The sequence below is a fragment of the Phaethon aethereus genome (genome assembly GCF_964289735.1).
Source record: "Phaethon aethereus genome assembly, chromosome: 13".
In the NCBI taxonomy this organism is placed as follows: domain Eukaryota; kingdom Metazoa; phylum Chordata; class Aves; order Phaethontiformes; family Phaethontidae; genus Phaethon; species Phaethon aethereus.
The window spans coordinates 16,916,578-16,929,518 of NC_138589.1; positions in this window are offsets into that span (position 1 = coordinate 16,916,578).

The window sequence follows — 12,941 nt, forward strand, 5'->3', positions numbered from 1 at the left end:
CTGACAAGGGAAAAGGTCATTTGTGGACTCCCTGCTACCTCTACTCACGTATAGACCTAGCCAGCCAATTAACTAACGCTAGCAATAATTCCCATCAAATTTTGATATGATTTTTACACCTGAAATAATAGAGGAATCCACAAGGCTGTTACTGTTTGCAGCAAGAATGATGTACAGAGGAAGATTTCCAAGGCTTTAGGCTCATTATATTTGTTCCAGTGTATCGTACTGGGTTTTTTTTCCTTCTTTCCCTTGGTAGTGTTACAGCTCTTTAAGTGGCTGAGCAGCATCTGCACCAAGAGGACCACATGATGTGAAGCAGAAGCAAGGAGACGTGGTATTATGCATATTGTAAGGTACACTGAGCAATGCACTCGCACTGACGCATATACTGACAGGATTCATTTGACATTGGCAGGTGAAAACTTATTTTGTCATTAAGCTATCATAATTATACCATACCCGAAGCCAACGGACGCCCTAGCTGAGAAGCCCACATATGCTGCCTTTGCAGCGCGAGGCTAATACAGAGTTTTAGCATCCGTCTATTTTTGATGGGATTGGTACAGGGGCGCAGGCTGGGACACTGCTGTTTTGGGAGTGCCCCACGGCTGCCCACGCGTAGCCAAGGTGACCAAGGTGCTGAGAAATGGCTGAGGGGCATTTGCAGCCCTGGTAATGGAGGTCCTGCTACCCAAAGCCTTAAAAAGGCAAGACGACATCAACGGACTCTAAATCCTTTCATAATGCAGCCTGTCTAAACATTGCTCCTGATTCATGTGCTTTCAGCAAAGAGGATATTTCCTTGTAAAAGAAGGAGAGAAGCTACATACAAGAAAAATGCTTTCTAGAAGACAGACAAACCATGAAGATCCTTTGCACATGATAGATATTCAGAAAAATCAGTCTTTTGTCCCTGCCCCCCCCCCCCCCCCCCGGTATTTAGATGATTAGACATACTTAAGAATGGAAAAGCCAGAAAGATACCAGGACAGAAGAGCTGCAGCACTGCCAAGGATGCAGTATTGCAATATTTATTGCTTCTGAGATAGAAAAAAAGAAACAATGGAGTATCCAAAAAAAATCTTGATGTTTGCAGGGTTTAAGTAGAGCAGCTTCAGGTTACCTTAAGGTGACAATTTATAAACAGAATCAAAATTGTGTAATAAGTTAAGCAAAAAAATTGTTTTCATTCTTAGTCCATGAACTCCCCTGCCAATGACAATATATGCTATTAGTGGCTTCAGTCTGATTGTGAAAATATCCCTTCCTTACAATTGAACGTGTGGGGTGTTGGGTTTTTTCTTCATTGTTGTGTGTTGTTGAGCTAAAAACGACAAAGCCCTGGATTTCATCGTTCTTGCAACCTATTCTTTTCCCCCGATTTCCTGTTTTCATGAAATTTTAATCAGGCATTTAAAATAAATAGCTATGCAGAGTCTCTATGCCTCTTTGAATGCTTGGGATGGATGTTTTGGGTAAAGTGATAGTCCAGAGACCTTCAGAGCATTTAATCCCATTCTAACTTGGCAAGACAACAGAAAATTAAACCGCTGCTCTCTCCACTTCTAGCAACTCTGGAGAGATTTGCGGGGAGGGATGGAGGCAAGTCCAGCGTGTGGGACAGCACAATGAAATAAAGGGTCTGTCTCTGGTCCCCCCGCCACAAATACTGACAGCAATCAGACCAATTTAGAAAGGTCAGCTCTCTAAAGGAGAAAAAAAGATCACCTCTTCAAAAACAAAAACAAAACCAAAAAAACAACCAAAAAACCAAAGCCAAAAGGGGTAGGGGCGACGCTGCCTTCATGCCTTTTAAAGGTCCGGGTGTAATGCGCAGCCCCTCACTGAGCATCCCACGCCCCTGGGCGGGCAGGACCCCCGCTCGCGGCTCACCCTGGCGCGACGCTACCTGTACGGCACTGCCTACACGGCAGAGTTGGGGTAGAATACACCAGTGTGGGAAAAGCCAAGAACCAGCTTAGAGCGGAAAAGCTGAGAAGCAGGGAGGAGGAGAGGTTCAAATCCTCAGCCAGTGGGGATCACCGCCCCTTAAGAGTTTGTAGCTGACAGAATAAAAACTCCAGGTTTTAGGAAATCAGAGGAAAGCTGCTTGAGTTTCAGGGTCAATGGTTCAGTTATTAATGAAGGTGACATGACTTGATACGAGAGTCAACCACCCCAGATGACAGCTAAGCCTGATCCCTGAGCCTTACCCTAATTTAAACTTCTGCAGGATTTTTATTATCATGCATATTAAGAGGTAAGTGCTCCACGGTACAGACAATAAAGCAGTAACATACAAGTCAGCCAACAAATTGTTACCTAGTTAAACCTCTCGCTGAGGACTAGTCATCTTCTTCTGGTCATGGTTTCCTGGATAACTGTGTTTAAATTGGAGGGGTTTAAACAGAGTCACATCTCCAGTCGCCTGTGTGTTTTGGAATCATTTCACTTCCACCGGCACGGGGGTCAAGGTTTTTCGCTTGAACCAGGAGGAAGATAGAAATGTTTACTCTGTAGTTGTGTACACTGCTCATTTCTAACAAGGAAGAAAGAGCTCACAGGCAGCTGCCACCTCCGGAAAAAAGTGAGAGCGGCTAAATCATGAGGCAAACTTACAACAGCAGCTTATAAAAATGAGGGAGATGTAGCCGCTTTAGAGATGTGAATGAAAGTAAGAGGATTACAGAGTCCTCTTGAGAGGAGACATACTTGGCAGGGCTCATGAGATGGCGCAAATAATAACTTCTGTCGAGAACAATGAGAAAGAACAATGATGAAAACTTCCAGGAGTCCATGCTTAACGAGTCCTCCCCAGTTTTGGGGGGCCCTTTTCCCTGAGTTCAGCTTGACTCTTGTTTCACCCCAGCTACTCCACTCACAGCCCCAGCAGCAGTTTCTCCTCTTGCCGTGCAAACCTTTGAGCCCTGCTCGTAGGTGCAGGAAGCCTCGTTTACGCAGTGGGATACATCTTGCTTCTGCACGCCACTGTGATCCCCAGCAGAAACCTCCGCGATGGCCAGCTCGCCAGCCTCTCCTTGGCGTAGCCCCTGACTTTCATATATCAAATGAGCAAAAATATTCCAAGCAAAGCAAAACAGAGCGAATCTTGGCTCCTTGTCCTTTAACATACATATTCAATGTGCAGGAAGCTGGGAAGAGCTATTCATGGGGTTGGCTTGTTTTTGTTGGTTTAGGTTCGGGGGGAGGGGGAGCATTTTCAATGCACACTGCATCCTCCACAAATTTTAATATGTGCTTTAAGCCACAATGATCCCTTCCTTTTTTTTTTTTTTTTTTTTTTACAGTGTTTAATTTCTGCAAGGACATTTCACTTTAAAAGGAAGAAAAGGCTGCACCATAAGGGCTGTGCAGTGCAAAGCTTTTTCTAGTCATTTCCAACAATATATTTTGGAACTGTTCCCAGTAAACAGGCCAGATTAGCTGCCTTTGGTTCACATTTTACATTGTTCGTGAGATAGGGAAGCTCTGAAAAGCAGACTCTGTCCATACTGTTTGGTTGCAATAAAGCTAATTCTATTCAGTCCTATAGCAGTATGATAGCACTTGTGTAGGATTTCCCTTCGCTTGCATATTTATAGGGTCTTGTAGAGCTCCGCTGTAGCTCAGTGCCAGCATGAAGAAATCAAGCTGTCAGTAGTTTCTATTTTTGTCCCTACCTATAGTTTCAGTAATGACAAGTGAGTGAGGCAACATATGCATTTCCCATCTACAGGAAAAAATTACTGTCTTCCTTCAGTGTCTTACATCTGTGCTACAACCTATTTTCCTAGGGCTTCAGATTATGTTAGCTGATAGTTAACACGCATAAAAGCTGGTCAGGTGCAGCCGATTCCAGACACTGCATTACTTGAGCCACAAGAGGAAAAGTTCCAGTGATTGAAAATTCCTGGTGCTTTTCCTTTCTGCCTTTAAGGGCAGGAAAAAAAAAAAAAAAAAGAGACCCTTCCTGGGAAATAGCTGTTACTGTATGGCATCCCGGCTCCTATCACGCTTTGATCAGCACACACGTTCAAGCAAATGAGGATTCTCCTCCTAAGATTAAGAGAGCTACTGATTATATTTAATGTCCTCTTCTTGACCCCAGATGGTTAACTCGTTGCTGCAGCTTCCGAGGGAGCTGGTTCAACGGGAGCAGATAGTACCAAAGCCGAGCCGTTGTCAGCAACGCAATGCCACGCCATTTTATCGGAGGCAATGGACGGGATCTGGGGACCAGCCTCCAATGCTGACAGAAAGACAACGTCTCCCAAAAGCTGTTTAATTATGAAGGCGACGCCTGCATCATTCGCAATCTTCCCTCTTCACCTGGTAATTCTGCATTTACTAATGCTTCAACCACACCAGAGCACAGTCACCCCACGAACACCACCGGATCCGGGCCAAAATTTGGGAAGTGCTGCTCGTGAGCCCCAGCAGCTGGGAGACTCTGACAGCAGTGCCAGGGACAGCGGGCACCCACCCTCGCTCGCAGCTGCCTTGGTTTGACAGCATCAAGGCACGCACTGCCGCTGACATGACTGCATCACGTCTTCGGTGACATAATAAAATGGAACTACACCCCACTGCTTTGAAAAGCTGCAACTCAAAACTCCTTCACAGATTATACTTATTTAAATAAGGGAAAGACACTGGGCTTCAACAAAAGCTCATAAGGAAAATAGCCCGACAAGTTTGATAACAAGGAACACGCTCTTTTTCATATTCTTTGCTCTCCTTCGCAGCTCCGTCTTCTCCTTGCCTTCCCCACAGCCTAGAAAAGCAGCTGTTTATCCCTCACTTGCTTCTACTGAGGCAAGACATAGTGCTGGAAGGGGGATGTGCACACTTCAAAGTTCAACCTTTATCCGTGCGGCTCCTCCACCTAAACTGACGGGTTTTTGGACCCCGCTGGGGCTCCAATACACCAAAAGGAACAGGCAGAACTGAGATAGGGAGGGGAGGGAGACAGGGGACAAAGCAAGAAGTGGTGGGCTAGGTTGTAAAGAAAAAGCAGAAAAAATATGTTAAAAAATACAAGGCAACGTTATAAATCCCTCTCTCCTGTGTGAGCAAGCCACTGTGTTACAGAGCTGGAGGGGCTGTGAGACTTCCCGTTACTTTATAGTCCATGACGATCACCCTCTTACAGTGCCACAGTATAACGAGCAAATGTCCCGACTCCCATCAAGCCACTCAAAAAAGACGCACTACAGTCCTCAGAATGAGAGAAGCAAAAAGAAAGGATCTCCCCCCCCAAGTCACTCCTTATTTTGCTAATTTTGTTTGAACCGCGTGCTGGGGCAGAGGGTGCTGGAAGATGGGGAGAAGGAGAGGGAGAGGGAGAGGAGGAGGAGGAGGAGGAGGAGGAGGAGGGAGCCTGCAGCCGCGGAGCCCTGCTGCTAGTTAATACACACGCGAAACGATACGCACACACAGAGCTCCGACAGCTACCGCGGGGAGGGGAGTAACACAAAGGAGCCATTTACCGCCCGAGAACCGTCGCTGAACAAACCCATTGTGTTACAGTAATACAGATTCACAACACCTTCCCGCCTCCTCTTCCATCTGCATCTGGGCTAGCTTGGGTGAAGGACCCCACTGCCCGGCACGAGCCCCGCGCCCCGGCACCGCGGCAGAGCTGCCACTGCTCAGCGTCCTCGCAAGGTCCTCTCCCAGGGCCAGATGCCGTGCCGGTAACGCAGAGGTGCCGGAGAGGGAGGAAGAGAGGGGGAGAGAGAATAATTTGGCCAGCAGACTCTTAAAAATCCGTCGGCTCACCCCTGGCCGGGCTGTGGGTTTACCTAGAGAAGCAATTTAAATCCGAGAACCAGAAGGAGGTATCTTTTGATGTAACATTTTGTTCTTTTTCTGAATACAAAGTTATTCCAGGCAATGCAGTTCGCCGGAAATAGTTGCCGGTTACAAAACCAGGACTGCTGCTACCTCCCCTCCTTGTGCCATGCGAAGGAGGTCCTCCCGCTGCGCTCCGAAGTGGGGGGAAAGCTATTAATTAACAATAATTCTCCACGTTAAGGCTTGCTGCCCAAAGCCCAGTTCATATTAAGAAAACTCCAGCCGTTCACTCTCTGCTGCCGGAGCCTTTCCTTTCACCATTTTGTTTTGCTAAGCTTTTTGATATTCCCTTCTCCTCAAAAAGGCGTGTCCAGCCCCTTCCCTCTCCTCCCCGAAATTCAGGCTTGGCTCTTCCCCTCCTTGGGGAGCACCCGAGCAATCAGACCGGTTCGCCTTCCACCTTCTCCTTGACCTGAGGCGAGGACGGGAGATGTCTCCCGACCTTCGCTCCACCCGGATGATCAGCACCGGCCAGAAGAAACGAGCGTTCCCGGCTCACAGCAGGGCTGCCCCGGCCCCCCCCAGCCCCACGCTCCCGCTGAGTGCCGTCGCCCCGCTTCTCCAAATACTTGCCCTAAATTTTCAAGCCTCGCGCACGCTCTCCTCAGCCACCTTCGGGCGCTGCCTCTTCCCAAGGCGCCGTTCACGCCGTGCAAAGCCGTACCTGCTTCCCCGGCTGCTGCCGGAGCCCCACGGGCCCTTTGCTCCGGCCCCTGGGACACAGGACCTGGGTGGTAACAGCTCGTACGGGAGAAGTGTCATCCCGCCCTGCTTATTGATGGCGGCGTATTTCATCCCAGTGGTCGTAAACATCACGGAAAACTTCTAAAAACCACTTCAAAAAACTTCCACGTTTTATCTGGTATTTCCATGCTGTTTGGGAAATGCAGAAAGAGCACAAAACCAGAAACCTGAAGAAAACAAGAAACTAATCAAACTTCAAAAACATTCCTTTCTGTGCTGGGGAAAGGTTGAAATTACATGTTTCCCCTACGCCTAAACACTAAAGAACTCCAGCAAATAAGCTGATTTCAACAGTGACGATATTACTGCAAAATTCCTGCATTACAATATCTCAAAGTGCATTTTGCACTCTTATTTCCTTAACAGCTGCATACAGTTAAAAAAATCCACTCCATTTCCACGATTTTTTCTGAATTCACGTGGCATGCAGGAATCTTTTAGCGAATGGACCCCCAAAAGCTTGTTTTATCAAATTCTAACTTTTACCATTTCAAACCCCATCATGCTGAAACTTGATGTACAATCTGTCAGAACAAAAGCCTCCTCTCTTCAGCACACATATTTTAAAGGCATTACTTTCATTTTTCAAAGAGCAACAAAAAAAACCCCAGAAATACCTCCAGAATTTTTCACGATTCCCAATTTCTTTTTGAAGTTCCTTAAGCCTCAAAAAGGTTCAGTTAAAACATTTTCTATGTTTTCAGGCAGTAAGTTTTTAGCACACATTTTTAAGTGTGCTTTTCTAAATGTTCTTTTCTACTGAGATAAAGGTTAGGAGAAGGTAGCGACAGAGACAGTATATGATGGGGAAAAGTATTTCGTACACCACTGTGAATTTACATACAGCCGTAAAATGTGTTATGCCAAAAAGGATTCCACTGGGACAGACAAATAACCTCTTCATTCTTGAGCATTAGTCTTACTAAGATGTGAATTTAGATCTGGATTCATTAAAGTGTTAAGTCCATACTGAGATACGTGCAGCTGAGTCTTACTGAAATCACAGGGGCTGGAGCTCAACTAAAAGCTAAACTAAACTAAACTAAACAAGTTTTTATTTATATGGGGATTTTGGTCCCCAGAAGCAGCAGAGCTAGCACTGGAAAGACCAAATCAACCCTCATATCCATGCTTTCTTTTAAAACCAGCACTGCACCACAGTGCCAGCAGACATCCAGCAAGCACAGGTGAACGTATTCCCATGGGAATTTCTGTAGGACTCCAAGCACCCATTACCTGGAGTTGACTATGAAGCTCTATTCACCACAATGCAGGATTCATGCTGAAGAGGCCCCTCAGAGCTAAGCTAAGAAGGAAAGTGGTGCTTTAAACTATGTCCTAGCCAAACGTGGTGGCTGACTTCTCTTGATTTTCAGCAGCGGTGACGATACAGCCCCTGACACTGACCCCTCATTTAACCACTGCCACTGCCCCTTTCGCAGAGACAATTACTCTCTGCATTATTACTGCTGTGTGTATCCGTCACAAACGTGGCTCAGGTGCATCAATAGCACTTGAACATATCCTTCAGCCAGTCATGTAAATTGTACTTTTGATTTTCTACGTTCTCAACCTTCCCTTAAAACTGACTGGTCACCTGGCCTGAATTCACACACGTTCACGTTACGTGTCCCAGTAACGCAGGTTCTTCTGTGGGCCACGTCAACACATCAGCAAAATGTTAACGCGAGCTCTTCAGAACCAAAACCACAGGATGTTTTACTTGGGCTGCACAAGCAACCCCTTTCCCAAATCCTTGCTGAAGGACGCGGTGCTCTCTGCGAGCAGAGGAGTAGCTAGTCGTGCAGCTTCTTACTCACCCGTCTCTCCTGGGAAGCTCATCCCAAATGCCTGCAAGAGCAATTACTGAGCACAACACCACTGCCGACATCGCTTTATTTATATTGCAATAAATACAAATCAGACAACACTTTTGATGTTAAAGCTACCAGTTGAGAATTTCACTTCCATGTGAGGCTGCTTTCCATTTCTGACTGTGATACTAATTCCTAATTTTTCCTCCTGTCTCTGCAATTACTTTTTAAGCTCCTCTATTTCACATCATCAATCCCACTTGTAAGACTGCAAGTCACCTAGATGCCATCTGTTGAAAAACAGAGTGATGGGAAGTCTGAATAACTCACTGAGTCAGGGTTATAGATGCTGTGTTTTGTCATAGTCAGAGGCATAAAGCTGGAGGAATGGATTAATAATTATTTCACCTGAAACTAAATCAGTTGTTCTTTAAAGGCCTGACCACAGGCTGAAGCTAGTTCTATAAATACCTTGGTTTAGTCTGGACTAATTCAAACAAACTAGGTATGCAAATATTAGGCACTCCACCAGCAAGACGCTTCCTCTGATAGTTCTTGCTTTAGCATGTCAATCTGAAACCTTGATTGCTTTTCTCACACTTCTTTGGATGAAAGGACATAAACAGCTATGAAAACCACTTCTTTAATATGCTACTCTTCAATTCAATTCAAACGTACACTTATTGCGAAAAGAACAACATGAACTGAGGAAAAAAAAAAAAATCAGGATGGAGAACACCATAATGTAATAGCAAATGCAAAGCAATTTTCATTCCTGGATCCTGGAGGATTCATGTACAGAGCAAATTTTCTACTATATAGCAAAAAAGGTATGAGGGGGAAGAGCACATATTTCCAGCAGAAGTTGGGGACAGCTTATGAAGGACTGCTTTTTAACTTAAATACTACATTTCTGCAAGCTTTTTAGAAGCACTGCTAATAATTTATGTTTGGTGTGATGGAGAGTGTATACATATTATTGCAGAGGACAAAAAAGTCCTAAATCTCACTGGCTTGGATTCTTTGACCTCGACAAGTTTAGTCTGAAAACATTTGTTACATAATGAAAAGCTTTGTGAGAAAGCTAATAACATTCTTAAAGGGTTAATGATGCCTAACTGATTGGCACTAAAAACCAGATTTCATTTGGTATAGTGACAGAGAAACTCTGCTGCCAGGAGTATACGTTCATGCCCACATTATTATAGGACAATTTAGGTCATCTTATTTTAAATTTCATGGCTCTCTAACATAGATGTAAATCAAAGTCAGTGAGGCAAATGATGATTTTTCCATAGTGAGATTTTTATAGTCTTGATCTTGAAAATATGCTTTGGGCCCAAGCTGTCTATCAAAATACTTTGAATTAGCCAAAGGAGTTTGTGCTGCTGCTAGTGTACAATTAGAGTCAGAAAACAAAAGCAGAAAGCTTTCAGAACAAGGCATGCCTCATCATTTTTAAAATCTGGGCTATACTAACGATTACAATTTTTAAAAGAGTTGGAACCATGAGCCGCTCAGGTCTAGTAACACGTGAATATTGAAACGGAGAGATTTCAGACTGAAATCCCAGGCACACCTAGGAGACTCAAGCAAATCCCATATGCTGTTAGTGTGGCTCAAAACACTGCAGAGAGATACGTGTATTTACTTCGTGTCCGCATAGAAAGGCACACGTGTGTACACCTGCACAGGCAGTTTCTTATTGAAGAATTTCAAGTATTTAATTGCATGATTGCAGCACGCAGATTCAGTCACAGACAAGCAATTCCTCGCTTTAATAAACAGGCCATGAATTTGACATATTGGTTGTTTGCTTTTTTAGACCCGATTCCGGATTTGATTTATTGGTCAATTCCTTTTAAAGATTTGATGTATCGGTCATTTTCTTTTCAAAACCTGTTTAAAGCACATTGCGTAAGTCCTTTCAGATCTACTTCTAAACATTACACATATATCTAGTAAGTATGTTTAAAATCTTAATTCCCAAACTTCTTGTTTAATAATTCATCTCTTTCTATCTTGGGCTGGTCCTTGTTATACACAAGTATAATCTCAATTAGATGAAACAAGCAATTACAGTGGACGTAAAACACAGTAAGTGTAGTTTTACAATAAATTGCACTCTGTGAAGCTTTAAAGAGAGTCTGGAGATTTATTACATTATTTAGCACCTATTAACACAAAATAGGTAAAATTTGAGTTCTAGCTTCAGTATTTTTATGCTCTAGAATTACATGCTGCAAAAGCAAACAAAAGGGGATTCGTGTTGTGCAGCTCCGGTTGCCCCGGGGACACCAGAGGGGGAATCTCAGCGTAAGGTCAGGGCTTCGCTTGCCACGATAAAAGGCACCGGCCGGATCTCCGGGAAGCAAGACCCGCGCAGTCCCGGGAAGGGTTCTCCGCTCCCGGCTCTACACGCGCTCAGGCCAGAGCAAAGCGCAGGGTCATCCTTCGGACGGGCCAAGGACCCGATGGAGCGACGGGCTCCATGGCGAACGCAGTGGAGGGCGGGAGGTGAGCCTTAACTTGCGGCCAAGCTCCAGCAGTGGCAACTGAATTCTGCCTAAGTCCTCTCGGCACCCTCAGCAAGACACAGGCTTGTTATCCACGTCCTAATCTGCCCCAAACTGCGGGCAGCGTTGTTTTATACAGCCGGACGGCTGCTTGGTTCCACCGGTGCGTGAAAGGAGCCGTATCCATCCATCTCTTATCTGCCTCACAGGCATGTTTTAAGGGCTAATGAATAAATATTTGGAAAGATGAAAGGCACCCAGGAAGTGCAAGGCGTTGTTATTTCACCCTCACCTCTGAGCAGATCTCTAAATAAACCGTACGAGCTGGGAATTCAGTTACATGGCTGTATTTCAGCATTAGCTCCCCGAATGGCTCAGCAGACAAAAAGGCCCCATCCTGCCCAAGGCTGAGCACCTCCCAGGAGGTGCACACATCTGCGCGCTGCCTTGTGTATATGCCTCCAGGATACCATGAGCCCGAGCATGGTGACAACAGTTGCAAGCAAAGGATCCATCCAAAGTCCACCGAAACTATGGAAAAAAGGGATTTAGGAGGAACCCCTGTATCCAAAACACGATCACCTATTTTTTGCGTGACAGCTCATGAGCAAGACACCCTAGAAAGCTGCATCTCAGCTGGATGACTCATTTGCCTCCTCCATTGACTGTAGCATCACTTTATGCGGACAAGAAGAAAGCAAAGCAAGCTGTTTAAAATTACACCTTCCCATATCCAGTCTTTAAGCTGCAAAAGGCACAAATATAGACAGAAATTACAAAAAATTCTATGGATGGACTAAACACTATGATTTCTTTTGCCATTTAAAATCTCATAGGGCTTTTTTTTTTAATATGGTGATACGATTACAACATTACTCACCCTTTGGAGAAAACAGAGATTTCAGAATTGCTCAATGAATCTATGTACTTGAGTGTACTAAAATCTAGTGTAGCATCACCGAAGCATGCAAAGAATTTCTCAGCCCTTTTCTAGAAGTACTAGCAAAGGACAAGTTGCCTGCTCCCCACAGCCAGGTACCTTGAACTGGTGAGACCTAATTACTTGTTTCCCATAAAGTAGAGCAGCCTGTTTCCTGGCCCCGTAAAGATCTGAGTGAGGGTAAACCACTCCTGCTGAAGGTCTTGAACCTGAGGACTCAGAAGAAGACACCATAAGATAAAAGGCAGACCTACACCTCAGAAGATGGGGGCCACAACCATATCTGTGAGAGCAGGCAGATTTCAACGGGGGGGATGGTTTGAGAGCAAAGGCCTCTGGACTTTCACTGACCTTTTTATATATCAATTACCTGAGCTTCGAATTTTCATGTGCATCCAGTAACAACTTCCTGTCCTGCCCAACCACTCCAAAAGTCAATGCTACGCTGTCCAAGACAAACCGCCCTCTTAAGAGGAGGTAGGAAAAGACTTCTGCCCCAAGTGACTAACATCCAGCCCCCTCTTACTTTCCCAGCAGAGCCTTCCCCTCTCTTTTCCACTATGCCAGCGTTTCCCACGCAGCCCAAATCCACATGTGAATACTTCACACAGCGGGGAGCCAATTCTCACACCACGGAACGCCAAACCCTCCAGAACACTTAAAACAAACACGTTACAGTTTGCATCCTGCACTTGTTGAAATGCAAAATGGGTCTAATACCTTGTTTTTCGTGTGCTGGCTTCTCTCCGAGACACGTTTCAAGACAAACAGGTTAAGCGTGGGTACAACGTGGAAGTGGTTTCAATGAGGTTTTATACAACCTAGTTCCCACCACGGCTCGGAGAGCATCCGAGTACCCTCCGTTTCAGAGGTGTTTGCTGGTGGTGTGGGTGGCTCGGACAGAAGACGGGGATCTCATTTGCGCTGACTGGGCTTCCAAGAAGTGGCTCACCACGTGCACTACTCTGCAGTAGCTTAGTGTGCTTCCAGCAACAAAGTGCAGCATCAGAGCCATCAACTGTCACTGCTCCTGTGTCAATGGAGCTTTGAACGTGCTGCCACAGGAAA